The 17672-nt window shown below is 39.2% G+C and overlaps 1 protein-coding gene across 2 annotated transcripts in view; it reads right to left on the minus strand.

The window, feature by feature from the left end:
• Positions 1 to 17672, minus strand: part of LOC130927906 (zinc finger protein OZF-like) — a 37912-nt gene that overhangs the window by 12294 nt on the left and 7946 nt on the right. The window contains exon 1 of one of the 2 annotated variants that reach the window (XR_009066541.1): positions 71 to 4561. The exons of the other annotated variant lie outside the window; for it this stretch is intronic. The gene's annotated coding sequence lies outside the window, so the exon portion shown is untranslated. Of the gene's footprint in view, positions 1 to 70; positions 4562 to 17672 lie in introns of those variants that run through there. 2 annotated transcript variants of the gene reach the window in all.

Raw genomic sequence — 17672 nt, forward strand, 5'->3', positions numbered from 1 at the left:
AAATCTTATTTCTTGATTTGCAAACTTGTGTCCCGAAATTTGTTTTCTGCTGGAGAAAATTCCTCCTTACCATATTTATGGTTAATTCATGTTTTGTTTTCATCCAATCCAACTGAAATGAATTCAAAGGGCTTGACATTAGAGCATCCGCTGTGAACGAACATCTGAAGCGCAGTGACTCAGGTATAATTTTGGAAGGGAAGAAGATGACAGGAGAATTTTTTAAATTGAAGTTACCTTTATGTGGCTCGTACAATAAAGTATTCGGGGCTAATGTCGGGCTAATGAGCTGAAAAAGCAGCTAAATTACTTAACGTAGCGCATTGTCGCCTCCGTTAAAATCCTTACTATTTTGCTTCATCTACATCAAATTATAATAAATAGAATTTATACTCATGCTTCATCATAGCTCCCAGCGAAGGTATATCAGCATTGTGCATCATTCAGTCTTTTTTCACGCACTTCACTCCAGTGATAAGTGACATTTATCTACTCTGCTGGTGCTCAGTCTAATGCCGAGAATGTAGACACGACACAAAAAGAATAAGAATTGTTTTGAATCCTGTTGGAAAATTGAAGTTAGTGTTCTGAAACTGGTTATATTCCATTCTTTCACACTAGTTCAGGGTTTTCCCTACATAAAAAAGATTGTGGCGCACAGTAAAGATAAAATCTAATTTCTAATTTTTATAATTACATATATAGCGAAAAACACAGACAAGACTGAAAAAGCAGTTTCTGTTCTTGCACTGCTGTAGAAACTGCTGTATTTTAAGCCAAAAGAACTGTTGTGTTTGATAGAACAATATGTCTATATGCTGCCATAGCAGAATCATGGTGCATTAAGCGCCCGAACTATTTTTAACTTGTCCGTTTTACCCTGGAAACCCCCGCTTACAGACGTCGCGCAACCGCTTTTGTTTCAACCCAGCCGTTACGGATATCTACCTCAAAACCATTGCTTGATTATACTTTTTTCAGTTAATGTCGCATTTTGTCCCATATTTTAGATAAATAATTGATCCAAGCAAAGATAATTTTAGTTGCCCAACCTCTGACCAGAATGAATATCATTGGAAAGCCACTCGAAATGGGGGGTGCCCTAGTCGCGAAGTCAGAAAAAAAGTACCCGGACTTCACGAGTTGCTTCAATCAGACATCACGACAAAATGTGCTGCCCATCGAAAAGAAAACGAAAACCGTCAAGAGTAAAACTAAGGCAGGCAGTTTACTGTGTGATCCATTTACCTCAGCCGTCTTTTTCCTCCTCTATTTGATCGCTTACGAGAAGCCATGTTTGCAGGAGGTCAACATGTCTTTTGATGGCCAAAATAAAAAATGAGAAAAAAATAAAATAAAAATTTACAAAAAAAATAGTCAATTGACTCGAGTAATTCAATGACAAAAAAAAGCTTCAATTCAAATTTTGCTCCTTCGAAGCTTCGTTGAATTAGAGTGGCGTTAAAATGGTTTGTTTTGAAAGTGTTTACATCTAGTTTTATTGATTTGGGTGGCATCACTGCCCTGTAGCTGCAATAGAGAATGACATATTTCACATTTCTAACATGGCTGAATTCAGTGGCTTCTTGTTAAGCCCAAAATAGGACACGTTTTTGTTTGAGCTAACATATATGTTTATGCATTCGTTATTTAGTTCAGAAGAATGTTTACCATTTTTGTTTGAACGATTTGTTAAAACCTTTGTAAAAGATTTTATTGCATTTTAGGTCGCGATTTTTTGCTCTGCAAGTTAGCCAGTTCTTTTGTTTTATTTAGACCCACATATTTAGTTTTATTTTTAATCATGTTTGAGGCTAAGCTCACATATTTCAGTGTATCTTTGTTACTTATTGCTTTTGTGAAATAAATGTGCAATTCTGCATACTTTGAAGAAACACTCAGGTATTTTATTTTGTATTCACATTTGTTGCTCTTTTGAAAGATCTGAGCAAGCCTAAATAAATTATTGCAAGCATGAACACTTTTTTTTTGTTTTACGTCTCCTAAAATTAACTCTGCAACGCATTAAATGTTTGTAATCAAATTACACGATTATTCAAACCAACTAATCGATATATTGATAGATTAACTGAATAATAAATAGCTGCAGCCCTTCAATAAAAAAATATATATATATATTAGTGCTGCAACGATTAATCAATTTACTCTAGTATTCCATTAAAAAAAAGATTCAAATTAAAATTTGCTACTTCGAGTATTCGTTTAATTTAAGTGGCGTTGTAATGGTTTGTTTTTGTAAGTGTTTGCATTTAGTTTTATTGATTTTGGGTGGATACACTGCCCTCTACTCTGGCTCATTTTACATGCCCAAATGCAACTGCTCCCTGTTAAGACCAACATAAGCAAGGTTTTTGTTTGAACTAATGTTTTTTAATGCATTCGTAATTTAAAGGTATAGTTAGCCAATTTTTGTGGGATATGTGTCAACCATTTGTTAAGAGCATTGTTAAAAAAATGTATTTTATAGCATGTAAGCTAGCGACTTTTGCTATGTAAGTTAGCCAATTGTTCTTTTGTTGTACACAGATCCGTATTTTAATACCGTTTGAGGTTCAGCTCAGGTATTTTAATTTTTTTTATGTTTATCCGACTGTTCGATTAATTGAACTAACTAGTTTGTCGATTAATCGACTACTAAAATAATCGATAGCTGCAGCACTAATATACAGTGGGCAAAATAAGTATTTAGTCAACCACTAATCGTGAAAGTTCTCCCAATTGAAAATATTAGAGAGGCCTGTAATTGTCAATATGGGTAAACCTCAACCATGAGAGACAATGTGGAAAGAAAAAAAAAACAGAAAATCACTTTGTTTGATTTTTAAAGAATTTATTTGCAAATCATGGTGGAAAATATGTATTTGGTCAGTACCAAAAGTTCATCTCAGTACTTTGTTATGTACCCTTTGTTGGCAATAACGGAGGCCAATTGTTTTCTGTAACTCTTCACAAGCTTTTCACACACTGTTGCTGGTATTTTGGCCCATTCCTCCATGCAGATCTCCTCTAGAGCAGTGATGTTTTGGGGCTGTTGTAGAGCAACAAAGACTTTCAACTCCCTCCACAGATTTTCTATGTGGTTGAAATCTGGAGACTGGCTAGGCAACTCCAGGACCTTGAAATTCTTCTTGCGAAGCCACTCCTTTGTTGCCCTAGCTGTGTGTTTGGGATCATTGTCATGCTGAAAGACCCAACCATGTCTCATCTTCAATGCCCCTGCTGATGGAAGATTTTCACTCAAAATCTCTTGATACATGGCCCCATTCATTCTTTCCTTTACAAAGATCAGTCGTCCTGGTCCCTTTGCAGAAAAACCCACCACCCACCCCCACGCTTCACAGTGGGTATGGTGTTCTTCGGATGCAATTGAGTATTCTTTCTCCTCCAAACAAAAGAACCTGTGCTTCGACCAAAAAGTTCTATTTTGGTTTCATCTGACCATAACACATTCTCCCAGTCCTCTTCTGGATCATCCAAATGCTCCAACCGCAGACGGGCCTGGACGTGTACTGGCTTCAGCATGGGGACACGTCTGGCAGTGCAGGATTTGAGTCCCTGGCGGCGCGTTGTGTTACTGACAACAGTATCTTTGTTACTGTGGTCCCAGCTCTCTATTGGTCATTCACTAGGTCCCCCCGTGTGGTTCTAGGATTTTTGGTCACCGTTCTTGTTATCATTTTGATGCCACGGGGTGAGATCTTACATGGAGCCCCAGATCAAGGGAGATTATCAGTGGTCTTGTATGTCTTCCTTTTTGTAATAATTGCTCCCACAGTTGGTTTCTTTACACCAAGCGTTTTACCTATTGCAGATTCAGTCTTCCCAGCCTGGTGCAGGTCTACAATTTTGTCTCTGGTGTCCTTCGACAGCTCTTTGGTCATGGCCATAGTGGAGTTTGGAGTGTGACTGACCGAGTTTCTGGACAGGTGTCTTTTATACAGATAATGAGTTAAAACAGGTGCCATTAGTACAGGTAACGAGTGGAGCCTCGTTAGAAGAAGTTAGACCTCTTTACCAGCCAGAAATCCTGCTTGTTTGTAGATGACCAAATACTTATTTTCCACTCTAATTTGGAAATAAATTAATTAAAAATCAAACAATGTGATTTTCTGTTTTTTTTTTTTCACATTCTGTCTCTCATGTTTGAGGTTTACCCATGTTGACTATAACAGGCTTCTCTAATCTTTTCAAGTAGAACTTGGACAACTGGTGGTTGACTAAATACTTATTTGCCCCACTGTATATGAATATATATGACCTTTTTCTTTGATTGAATTTTTTTTTTATTTATTGATTAAAGCTACTTTTGCGGGGGATTGAATGATTTGGACATATACTGTATGTCCTACCCACAATATGGCCCAGACACTTAAAGAATTGCTTCTGTCAAAGAAAACATTTTCAATAAAAAAATGAAGTGTTCAAATGTAAATTTTAGTGTCAAATATTTGTTTGCATTTAAATATTTTCTATGACAGATTTTTTTTTTTTTTTTATTAAAGTGATTTTTCTAAAATATTTTTTTTGTTTGAAGTTTGAATTATAAAGAGACAAATGTTATGGAAGTCCATTCCCGCCACTAAAAAAAAAAAAAAAAAAAAAAAAAAAAAAAAAAAAAAAAAGAAAACTTTTTTTTCCCCAACAAAACAAGAGGCCCATTTGCGGCAGTATAAAAAAAAAAAAATCAAATAATTTTTTTTAACTTGCTGGTGCCCGTTTCCGCCACTGAAATTTTTTTTTTTTTACTTCTCGGAGTCCTTACGCACAAGCTAAGCTAAGCTACTTGTACGCTCCAGCCGATGATGTAGATGTTGCACTCAACGGCAACCTTATCCCTGACTTTGTGAAGGTGTCGTATACTTTTTCTCGACAAAATGAAGAAAGTGATGTGTATGATATTGTAGTTTTATTCACCCAACCATTGTGTACAGGTGCCGTGTGAAACTTCTTGTCGCAAAGTCAAACCAGAGGAACCCATGGAATCTCCAAATGGATTCAGGACAACGTAGATGAAGCTCTGGGACTTTCTGTGCTGTGCGTCGTTGAGTCAACTGAAAGCAGCTATATATATGGTTGGAAATGGAATGTTTTGATCACCGACCAGCTACAAAGCGCCAATGTGGATGTACACCGCCATACGCCTTAAATCGAAACAAGCAGGAGCAGATAAGTTAATTTATGTGGCTCGCTGCTTTAGTTTCCAACTAAAATATTGTATATATGTTCTTATCACTTTGTTGATCGTTCGTGGACAAAACTCTAACAATGTGTGCAGCCTGTGTTAATATAAGGTGAAGATTCATACACCAGCCGGCCACGTGAGTGACAAAAATGAGGCGAAATTACAAATAATATGACAGTTTCGGAATGCAGAAGTGCTGCAACGGATTTTGTTGTAACAAGCAAATACTACAAGGTAGTTTTCACCTGGTTATAGTTAAGAGTATTATGAGCTCGTCATCCATGTGAAATGTAAACACAAGTCGTATGTTCTTTTTTTTTTAATTGCAGATATCCATCACAATAAAACTTTTTGACAACATGAGTCCATTGTTTTATTTATAAGAATTGGTGCATGCGCAACAGGTCTATAAATCACTATTTATAGTTATAAGTAGTGTTGCACCGATACCATTTTTTGGCCTCGATACCGATACCTGGATGTGCAGTATCGGCCGATACCGATACCATACCGATACCACCCCGTTTATATATATATATATATATATATATATATATATATATATATATATATATATATATATATATTTTTTTTTTTTCCCCACAAAGAGCTACATAATTGGATGTGAAATCATTACTATCAAGGCTGTTGCTTACCTTTGCAAAATAGGAAAAAGACTAGTACAAAGTGAATAGTCTACTAAACCCTAGTAGACAATAGTTGAATAAACCTTTGGCTCTCAAAGGCCAAAATATTGCTACATTTGTGAAATTAATAAAACATGTACAATGCTAGCCCAACAGTAAGAAAGTAAAAATAAATTCATAATAATAAACTCAGAATGAACTGAATAAACCTTTTTAAACCTCTCAAAGGCCAAACAGTGCAACTTTCATGAAATTATTGTCCCATTCTGCTGCTGGTTAGATCAGGGGTCCCCAACCTTTTTTGCACCACGGACCGGTGTCATTCGGGTCTTTTTTTACAAGGACCGGTGTTCTGACAAATTTTGCAACCCATCAAAAATTGCAACGATGCGGTTCTGCGCATGCGCGTAATGTTAAATATAGCCGCAAAATGCGCAAATGTCAGGTGCCCTTTTCGCCGTAAAAATATCCTTGTCGCCGTAAAAATATCTCCAAAGACGTCTGTTTTCCAGTTATCTTCGCTCGTGTGGGGGCTAATTATTTCCGGGAACAAATGTGCTGCGCCCGCGGCCTAGTAATACTATCGAGGACAAGCGCACATAGATATATTATATACACAAACAAGACGTACTGGTAGCAGTCCAATCTATCCCGTAGTATTATATCTAGAGTAGACAGAGATATTGGTGTGTTAAGCAGGGGCACAGGGTTAATTCGGCCAGAATGCGGTCGTTATCAAATTATTATTTCTGTGCGGCCCGGTAGCAAATGCGCCACGGACCGGTATCGGTCCGCGGCCCGGCAGATGGGGACCCCTGGGTTAGATTGTGTCTTGTTGCTGGGCTGGTCGTGGGGGCTTTCCTGACGTCGCACCTGAATCCAATGCAGGCTCATCAGCGCAGCATTTAAGCACGGGTGATCTCAAAGATATTTGCCTTGCTGATCGCCATTTGACAACTCGCACTATAGTCTCGCTACATTTGCTTGTTACGCCCCTGCATTGGGTCTTTTTCTGTTAGTGTGCTGCTCTCGTTTGTAAGCTCTACCCTGTGCAGGTATTTGAGTGTTTTTATTTTGGCTTTTTGGATCGCTGCCTATCATCTTAGTTTACCTACGAGTTTGTAGTATTGAGCTCTGTCGACCTGCTGTCACGGACTCCTTGTGTTATTCTATCCCACGATCGCGTGTTATTTGCAATCATTAAACCCTTGTACGTATCCCCCACTTGTTGTCTGCGTCGAGTTCCAACCTTGTTTCCGTATTTGCGGACGCTAACAATTATAAGTAATAATAATTGACCACAGCATCCCGTCTCTCTATTAGCCTCCTTTTTTTCGGGAGGGGGGAGTCCCTTATTTCTATTTCTGAAAGGTGGCAACCCTACTTTGGAAACAGTTCCCAAATTACTGTGGCATTTCTTTCAGTAAAACACAACAAAAGTAAAGTAGGTGTAGTGAACTGACCAGAGATTGTTGCTCCGGTCCAAGGCCCTCCTCTGGATACCAGTCCTGCTCTTGCAGGCTCAAACTCATTGTGTTCGTTCACATTTCGTCTTCAAATGTTTTATCAGGTGCGAGGTATTGAAATTGGCCGATTTAACTCCACATCTCGAAACTTTCAGGCAGCAAATCTTGTATGCAGCCATTGATTTTAATCGAGAGGATTTCAATTTTGAAATACTTCCCGACCGCAGCCATTTCTCCTGCTTTGTATTTCCTCCATATGAAAAAGCGGCCTTGTCATTGGTTAGGAGTGGCTATTGGCCCATTCTCACTGGTCTGGAGCAGGCCAATAGCGATAGCTGCTTGGTGTTCAAGTGTCATCACACAACACGGAGACAGAGTGTAGTGAGCGCCAGGAGGAAAAAAAAAAAGGCTGCGGTCAAATGTTATAATAATTGACCGGTGAATGGTATTGGCGCAGTCTTTGTTGGTACTCGCCGATACCACCATTTCAGGCTGGATCGGCGCCCCCTGCCGATACCAGTCTCGGTATCGGTGCATCTTTAGTTATTAAAAAAACATTAATGAAGGTGGAGCATAACTGGAGCCTTCGATCAGTCATCCACAACTTCGGGCAGCATGTGTAAAAAATAAAATGCACGTAGTCTCGATATATGTCCATCAACGTACAGTAAGTGTGGTTGTGGGCACATCAAGATGTCTTCGCTTGCCTAACGGCGTTTTCCACCTGCAAACACACAAAAAACTTGTAACACTTGCACGAATGTATTTAGGGTAGGCATGTGCCGGTATGATATTTTGACGGTACGATAACCGTGAGCAAAAATACCGCGGTTTCACGATATCACGGTATTGCAATTATAGCTCCAAAAAATTTTGAGATGTATGGGTTTAATAAAAAAAACTTTTTTCCATTGAACAGGATTTTTTTTCCCCAGACCATAGTTGCAAAATGGAACATGAATATATTGTTAAAATAAATAAATTATCAATAAAAAATATATATTTTAAATAAAATTCAACTAAATTAGGGCTGTCAAACGAATAGAATTTTTAATCAAGTTAATTACAGCTTAAAAATTAATTAAATTAATTAATCGCAATTAATCGCAATTCAAACCATCTATAAAATATGCCACATTTTCCTGTAAATTATATATATACAGTGGGGTGAACAAGTATGTATACAGGAAGGATACAGGAAGGATACACTGCCAATGGGAAAACCCATTGGCAGTGTATCAAATACTTGTTCTCCCCACTGTATATTCTTTAAAACAGTGGTCTCAAACCGGTCCTCAAAGGGCCGCAGGGGGTACTGGATTTCATTCCAACCAAACGAGACAAATACCTTTTCACCAATCTGGTTTCTTACAAGTGTAATCAGTTGATTGCAATCAGGTGCTGCTTATGTTAGTAGAAACCTCATTGGTTGAACTGTTTGTGCTGGATCTGTTGGAACAAAAACCAGGACCCACTGCGGCCCTTTGTGGAGTCGGTTTGAGACCGCTGCTTTAAAATAAATTGTTGGAATGGAAAGATAAGACACAAGATGGATATATACATTCAACATACGGTACATAAGGACTGTAGTGGGCATTTCACTCTACTGTCAGTTAAATATTTAAATCTGTCTATGCTGTCCTCACTCTGAAGCATCTACTTTTTCCAAAGCTAGACAGCTAGTGAACGACGCCTTAATAATTTGACTTCTTCCTTTTTCATCTGATTTATCAATAAAATGGCCTCAAACCATTGTCCTCTTTAGACCGTCGTAAAACTACCAAAAAAAAGTACACAAGCATTGCATTAGCAACAACGTCAGCTTAGCACGCTATACAGGTTCACTAAACATAAACAAAAAGCGTCTCATACAAAAAATATAACATTTCGCTTACTAACATAATATGTACATTCTTTACAACAACCATACTTACGGACAAATCTAGTCCAAGGATCATATAAGCACAACATTATCAGCCCGAGACGTCGTGCAGCCATATTGAACTGGACTGAAAACAATAAACCATGTCGCAAAGCGACCACAAGAGTTCGCTGTTGGACAGCACAAAAAGCCTTGCTGTAAAACTTACCAAAAGGCAGAATACTTTCTGAGCGGGACATGTGCGTTAATTGCGTCAAATATTTTAACGTGATTAATTAAAAAAATTAATTACCGCGCGTTAACGCGATAATTTTGACAGCCCTAAACTAAATATAACTTATAGACTATACTCACAGCCACAGCTGAAGTTGCTCAAGATTAGAGCAAGAACAAAATAATTTCTATAAAAAAGTAAAAACACTTTTGAATAAAAAAAATTTAAAATTCTACTGCATGACTTTTGAGGGTGGAAAAGCTCAAGTGAAGTTTCGCCATTTTCAGCCACTGTGTCAGCTCTACTCTACATGATGTCAAGCCTATGTGTTAAAAAACAAAGAATTCATAAGTTAATAAGTTAGCTAAAAATGTATACGTTAGTTTAAAGTGTAAATATTGTTGGGGAAAGGTTTCATCTAAAAAAAAAAAACAAAAAAAAACATTGGGAGTGAGACCTCACCTTGATCCAGCGAACGTGGATTTGTGCTTAGGGCAAGATCATCTTTCGCAATTAGCGATCTTTGACGTTATCACTTTTCCCCCCTCATGCGAATCAAGCTTGTTTTCTCACTCTGCGGCTGTCACACTCAACGAAGTTGCTCTCCCAGCAAAACCTAGGCTAACATCCATCTTTGTAAGCTTTTAGTTAGTTTGTATAATGAATTTGAAAGGAAAATGTGTGTTTTGTTTTTGGCAAACTTTTTTCCATGGTGCTAATCTGTTGAAGCTACTCACATGGAAAAATCTAATTGTACAACATTTTAAATGTATTCATTTTGTATATTACACTTACCACGATTTGAGAGCTCAATAAATTGAAGAACAGTACGCCTTATGTTTGGAGTATCTGTTTTTGGGTTAGCTGGCTGGCTAGCCGATCAGGCATGAAAATGGGTCAGGGGTTAAAAAGGTGAGAAGGGTGTGGAGGAAATATGTTCCAGTACACTGTACACCCCAACAAAATATTGAGCTCTGTCGACCCACACTGTGTTTCAGCAGGGCCGTGCAGAGACCGGTGGAGGGGCGGGTGCTCGTAGATCAAAAGGAGCACATGAACAAGTATTTAATACACCTTAAAACAACATAACTTCAATTTTAACCAGCTTTAGATAATTATTGGCTGCGACTGTGACATACTTTAATTGGGAGGGGGCAGTGAATAGAAATCAAAACTGTCATCAACACTTTCTGGCTTTGACTCAGTCAGTCTGCCTATTTTCTTCGCTCAACCTTTGCATCAAAACTTCCTTCCTCAACTTGTTCATCTGAGAACAAACCACATTAGATGGTCACTGAGCCACCAACAGCACAGTTTTCTTAAAACTATTATTTCATTATTATCCATACTTAACAACTCTAGCACCTAATGATTAATAAAGCAATGACATAAAATCTTATAGAAACATAACATTGTAATTGTGTTTAGAATTGTATTTAATACCCGACTATCCTTGCAAACTTGTTCTTACCAGGTCTGCTATTCACCCAGCTGATGAGGTATCCACTGCCTTTAGCAGCCTCATCTAACTCCTTTTTTTTTATCCCTCAATCTCCCTTCCCTACGAGGCATGTCTATGTAATGAAATATAAATATTAAAAAAAAAAAAAAAAAACAGACTCCCCGGTGGCTTTTAGTTTTAAAGCTTTCTTAATTTCTTTCTCTCTCAATAACGATGGAGGTAGATTTGTGTTTTTATTATTCAATCGTGTTTTTATTATTCAATCAAAAAACAAAGTTACTTCCATCAAAAACAAAGTTGCTTCAATCAAAATACAGTATATACTTTTAATCCCCAAAAAGTCACTTCAATTAAAAAAAAAAGTTTTTGATTGCAAAAATAAATTTGAGACAAAAAAAGCATTTGAAAACTATTTTACTTGATTGAAACAAATTTTTCCATTGAGGTAATGTTGTTTTGCGTTTGGGCCACATTTTGGCTAGGACATTTGTGTCTTTATTATTCAATCAAATAAGTTGCTTTAAACAAAAAAATATATATAAAAAGAAAAACTTTGCACAAGTGTCAATCACTGTTTACCAAAGCCTGAGAGGGTTTGAGTAGACTCACTATGAAGCATTTAATAAAGCCAAGCATTTTCTTACTACTTTATTCTTGTTTAAAAATAATTCGGTGGGGCAGTAACATGTTTAAAACTTATCATAATTCTTACATTTTGAAGTGCTTGAAAACCATTTATAAATGATACTTTGGTGAAAAAAGTGAAAAAAACATGTCATATATATGTATCTTTTTTCCAATGTAAAATCTGAATAAATGCATTGAACACGCACAAAAAATGGGGGGGGGGGGGGGGGGGGGTCTACTTCGCGGTTTTCACTTATTGCGGCGGGTTCTGGTCCCCATTAACCGCGAAAAACGAGGGATCCCTGTATTTCTGAAAAGCTTTAAGAAGCAGGACTCATTCCCACCACTCGTCGGGCCGGTGTTGTGCCGACACCGGCAGTCAGCTCAAATCCAAGCCGAAAATAACGCGTCTCCGGCGGACGACGGGAGCGATGTGAGGCGCCACCCCCATCTGAGAGCATGCCGCTTAATTTGACTCAACAGTGTGTTTCTTCGTTTATATTACCGCTAAATACACAAGCTTGACGCCAATTTAACGGGAGCTATTTTTTTTCATGGGAGATTTGGCTAGCTCTGGCAGTGTTCAACGCAAGCTGCAACGAATGGCAGTAACTTTTTTATATCGCAAAATGTGAAAACGATTGAAACCATTACTCACCAAATTCAATCTGCTGGCAAATACAGGCAAGTGTGTATGCTGCGCTCTGGTCTGCCCCGGTGTGGATAAGGCCTGCTTTTTGTTTTCGCAGCTATGCAATGCCACCCAAAGGCTCTCCGAGCACTCCATGTACAGTAAGGAGTGCGCGCGTTTGGAATAATGGAACGCACCTTGGGCCGATGATTGGTTCTCGTCAGCGAAGCATCTAGAAGGATTTGCTGACTGTCCAAGTGTGACATTTTTTAAAGAACGGATTTCTTAAGTGCTCAGTTTACGTACTAAGTTAATCACATGATGATAATAATAATGTAACGTTGATAATAGTCAACCGTTTTATTGGATTGAAATTCTTTATTTGTGGAAACTTATTGAACAACACGACTGCTATCTGCCGCAGCCAACGCACATATCTCCCCCGCCAGAGCAAACGTAAACACGGAAGGCACGTCCCTCGCTCTCCCGCACCTCCCTCACCCCTCTACGTCATGCGGTGCATTCAGGAACACATGCTAACACCCTCGCCACATTATAACTCGATTCGTTACAATAATAATAATTAAATAAAACCTCCCGACCCCCCCTCCTCCTCCCAAAAAGAATTTCTCCTCGGATCTACGCAATTCACGTAGGTCGCCCTTTTTGACTTCAAAACGGCGAATTTCGCCGAAAGGTGAGAGATTTTCATGCCTGGCCGATAGTGTCACTTTTACACACAGCAACAAACGGGAGGGGGTGGGTGAGCACTGCTGCGCCAAGCCGCTTCTGGCTGCATTTTTGACACAAGAAAAATAGCGAATACCGTACTACGGTCTGACGGAAAATTTTAGTGGTTTTGAAACCGCGACATTTTCACACCACGGTAAACCTAATTGCCTAATTTAGGGTAAGCTCGTGTTTGACTTGATAAGTGTTTTCCATTCCTATATCATTGGATAACTACGTTTAGCGAAGTTCATGTCTAAGCTGTGACTCAAAACACATAATTGGGTAGTCAAATTGATTATAATTGTACTATCCTACGCAAACATTAGACGTACTGAGTACTACGAGCCTAGTAGTTAGCATGTGTTGTAGCAACATAATCATAATTATAATAATTATTTCGTCTCCTCCACAATTTGTTCTTCAGCATTCACTCCAGGGTCTTGAGTCTCATTTTCATATTGTGAGATTCCTCTAAAACAGCTATAATTTGACGGTTAATGACTCACTTCTATGATGTCCATTGCCCCCTTCCAACCGTAGTGCGACACGGCACCTGTACACAATGGTTGGGTGAATAAAACTACAATATCATACACATCACTTACTTCATTTTGTCGAGAAAAAGTATACGATACCTTCACAAAGTCACGGGTAAGGTTGCCGTTGAGTGCTTGCCTGGCACGGCCAGACTGTTCTCTCTGTGTTTTTCAAACACTGAGAGAATAGTCTGGGACCCAGCCCATTAACGGCCTCTCGAGCAAGTACAAAATCAATCGACAAATCAGATTTGTTTATTTGCGTGATGTGTCCTTAACGAGCAACGTCACTCTTCCGCGTCGGAAGTCATCTCCACAACAACACAGATGGCGTACAGGAAAGCCGAGAATATGTTCCAATCCATGGTAAAATCAGTTTTACATTACCAAAAACACATCGACACAAGTCATTGACAACAGTCTGTCTCGCGCTAGCCATGTTGAATAAACTCCGCTCTGCTCGTATGTTTACTTCCGCGCGCAAGTCCCTCGTCCCGCCCTTCGCCGATTGGTCCACTCCGCTGTCTGTTTGCTGTGGCTTGCTCCGCCCTGGAAATTTTATCCGCTTAATGGTGGCCAGACCCAATAGCTGGAACAGCGGTGAGTACCAGGCTAGTTGAGTGCAACATCTACATCACCGGCTGGAGCCTACAAGTAGCTTAGCTTAGCTTGTGCGTATGGACTCAGAGGAAAAAAAAAACAGGCGGAAACAGGCAACAGCAAGTTAAAAAAAACCAAAAAATTTGTACTGGCGCAAATGGGCTTCTCGTTTTGTTGGAAAAAAAAAAAGTTTTCATACTTTTTTTTTTGTGGCGGGAATGGGCTTCCATAAATGTCCGACCTAAAATGTGGCCCGAACTCAAAATAACTTTTAAAAAAAAAAAAAACATTCAAAAGAAAAATAGTTTTCCAATGTTTTTTTTTTTTTTTTATGAGTCTCAAATTTATTTTTGCATTCAGACACATTTATTTATAGAAGTGACTCATTTTGATCGAAGCAACTTTTTTTCCATTAAATACAAAGGAATCTAATACCCCTTTCCCACTGGCCAAAAAAGCCGTGTCAACCCGCTAACAATCAGCTTTTGGTGGCAGTGGGAAAGGTGCAGCGATCCGCCTCGACCCGTGTCAATCAACCCGCCAAGCGACCCGCGTTAAAATCACCTCGGCTCTGATCACCATGCAGTGTGAAAGCAAAACCCCGGGTCAACAGTCAACACCCTAATTTACGTGGTGACGTAGGCTAGTACGTGATGCGTCATAACAAAAAACAAAAACCATGTGCTCTAGCCCGGAGCCACATATGGCGAACAGTCGGTGTAGCAGCGTTAGCAATAGCCATAACAGATGAAACAAAGGCTCTTCTCCTACTTCTATGACGTGCACGACTCCTTTCAATTTCAAACCAGAATTTACGTTGCCTCAGCACAAGCACAGTGTTGATCCTTTGCTGCATTTCGACCATTTTGCGGGCAGTAAAAAGCATGAAAACAGAGAACACAAACGGAAAGGAGGCTTCCATGTTGCTTTGCATTGTTAACTTCCTTGAACTTAATGAATTCGGTCGCAGTTTTTTTTTTTTTTTTAAATTCCGTCGCAGTTGTCGAAGCGCATCTTAGCGTGGTGACGTCACGCACCTTACGCACGGCTGAGGAGGGGTGGGAGTTAGACGGGTGGGGGAAAAAAAAAAAAAGACACGGCTTTTTTCGTCAATGGGAAAGGTGCCAAATGCCAATTGCTAGTGGGATGCACCGGCTTGGAAAAACGTGAGTTGACCCACTAGTTTCAGTGGGAAAGGGGTATTAGAGTGAAATAGAGCAAAATTTAAGTATATCGATGCCGGGCCCGAGTGTCCTCTTTTGTAGAAATCAAAATATGGTCGATATAGACCCCAATCACCAACGTCACACAATGACGTGATCGCTGTATTGTGCCGCCATATTGTCCGTATTGACATTGATCGTAGTTTCTAAAGGTGGATTCACTTGCAAATTATGGGAGCCCCGGTGCTTTCAGACGCTGTAAACTCATTGGATGACTTGCATAAGAGCAGTTATTTGGAAAAGCTTCGGTCGATCCAGTCGCCAGATCCATACTTGATGCTAGGCCTGTCGCCATAACAAATTTTAGTGTGCGATAATTATTCTCATAATATATTGCGATAATGCGATATTATTGCGCCCCCCCCCAATTTTTTTAACCAATTTACAATAACACAGTGTGAATACAGTATATATTAATAGCTAAAGTACACCCATTTAAACACGATAAATATTTACTCTTAAATTCAAATATACTTTTTCAGAAATCACAACTAAAAACAATAGACCCTGCCTCTTAAGTAATAAACAACAATATTGATACCGCACAGAAACACAGATTAAATAAAATGTGTTTAAAAAAAAAAAAAATTTGCACTTAATAACTTAAGCATTTAGGAAAACGAAAACATTTCCTGTCATAGCTTCTGCAATGGTGTTCCATAGGGATGCAACGATACAGTTAAGTCATGGTTCGGTACGAATTTTGATATGGGGGACACGATTTTCGATCCGATTCAATACATTTAATGCTCTGTAAAAAAAAAAAAAAAGAACAATTGTATTTATTTATTTATTTTTTGCTAACGAGCAAAAATTAAATTGCCATCATATAAACATGCATTTTAGTGCATAATATTTACGTGCTTACTTCTTACTGATATGAAAAAAATTTGTATAAAAGTGCTGAGAACAATCTTTGCTGTTTGTAAAGTGAGGCAGGGCACACCGTTGATTGCTACAGCTCTCTTAGCAGCTAGGTTTACTACATGAGCAAGACATCCTATTTATGGTCCGAATCCATCTGTGTCACGTACTGAATTAACATTATTAGCAACATTATCTATAGTCACTGGTATGGATTGATTTGGCCTTCTTAACCTCATGTGACAAATGACAGTTTAGAATTCATCGATGTAGTATATGGACTACATGTCCCATAATCACTCTGGGCTCACGTAGCCAATGGCATGGGACGTAGCACATCTAGTTTGCCATTTCATGATATCTAGTGTGTGCCCGCAACCGCGCATTAAAAAAGTTAGCAAGCGCCGCTGAATTCACGTCTGCTCATTACTACACAACACCAGCATATGACAGCTTTCATTAAAAAGGACGAGTTTGAAGCACAGCGCTCTTAATTTCATTCAGCTGTTCGTTGTCAAAGTGAGGTTATTCGTAGCAGCCAAGTCGGTAACATTGTTTTGGCGGACTTCGTTGTAAATATCCAGCGCTGTGCCGAAAAATAGCCGCCCCGCGTGAAATGTCACTCCTGACGGGAGCGCCCACACGTCAACAACACCAGCGCGCCATAGATGGTCCACAGTCACTACGGAGCACTGATGCGGCCGGTATACGTTGAACAATAGGATATAATGGGAACGATTGGCTCTGGCTCTAGTTTTTGCCGGACCTGGAACGAAGATGCATTTTGCGCAGTTGGTAACGAACTTTTAACAGCACGTCTGCCGCACGCGCGCACACACGTGCACGCGATGCGATAAATCGCAGCGGAAAAATTATCGCCTTCATTTTTATATATCGCGCGATAAATGGAATTATTGCATATTGCGACAGGCTTACTTGATGCCCAAACCGATGTTTCCTCCCGTCCGGTCCCGTGCGTCAGAGCTGTCCTAAGACCACAAAATTTCCAATCATACTCCAGTTTATGTCACGATGAGGAGTCGGGTACCCAAAATCGGCACCAGCCCGAATATAAACCGACATTTGGTCAGCTTAGCATCACCGTTGTCACGATTGTAAAATGAAAATTGATCGACAACGGGCCAGTGTGTGCCGAAAAATAGCTCCCCCGCGTGAAATGTCCCCCCTGACAGGAGCGCTTATTTATAACGCTTTATTGACGTAAAAACATCAAATGTTTTCATGGACACATTATAATAATGGATTTACGACTAATATCAGTTTTAAATAATAAAATTACACAAAATATTAGTACTGTATTTTGGTAACAAATCGTGGACTGGGCCACACAATGGTGTTTTACTTATATAGCGCTTTTCCAGCCATCTTTGAACAGAAATGTATTAGTCTACAGGTTTTCACGACAATATCTCAAAGACAATCACGCAGGTATGACATGTATTAGTTCAAGCAGAGTAAAATAATACATATTCACAGTACAAGAAAGTCGTTTCTGTGTGAGCGCTCCCGTCAGGGGGGACATTTCACGCAGGGCGGCTATTTTTCGGCACAATACCCGTTTTTG

The sequence above is a fragment of the Corythoichthys intestinalis genome, chromosome 13, assembly GCF_030265065.1.
Source record: "Corythoichthys intestinalis isolate RoL2023-P3 chromosome 13, ASM3026506v1, whole genome shotgun sequence".
NCBI classification, from domain to species: domain Eukaryota; kingdom Metazoa; phylum Chordata; class Actinopteri; order Syngnathiformes; family Syngnathidae; genus Corythoichthys; species Corythoichthys intestinalis.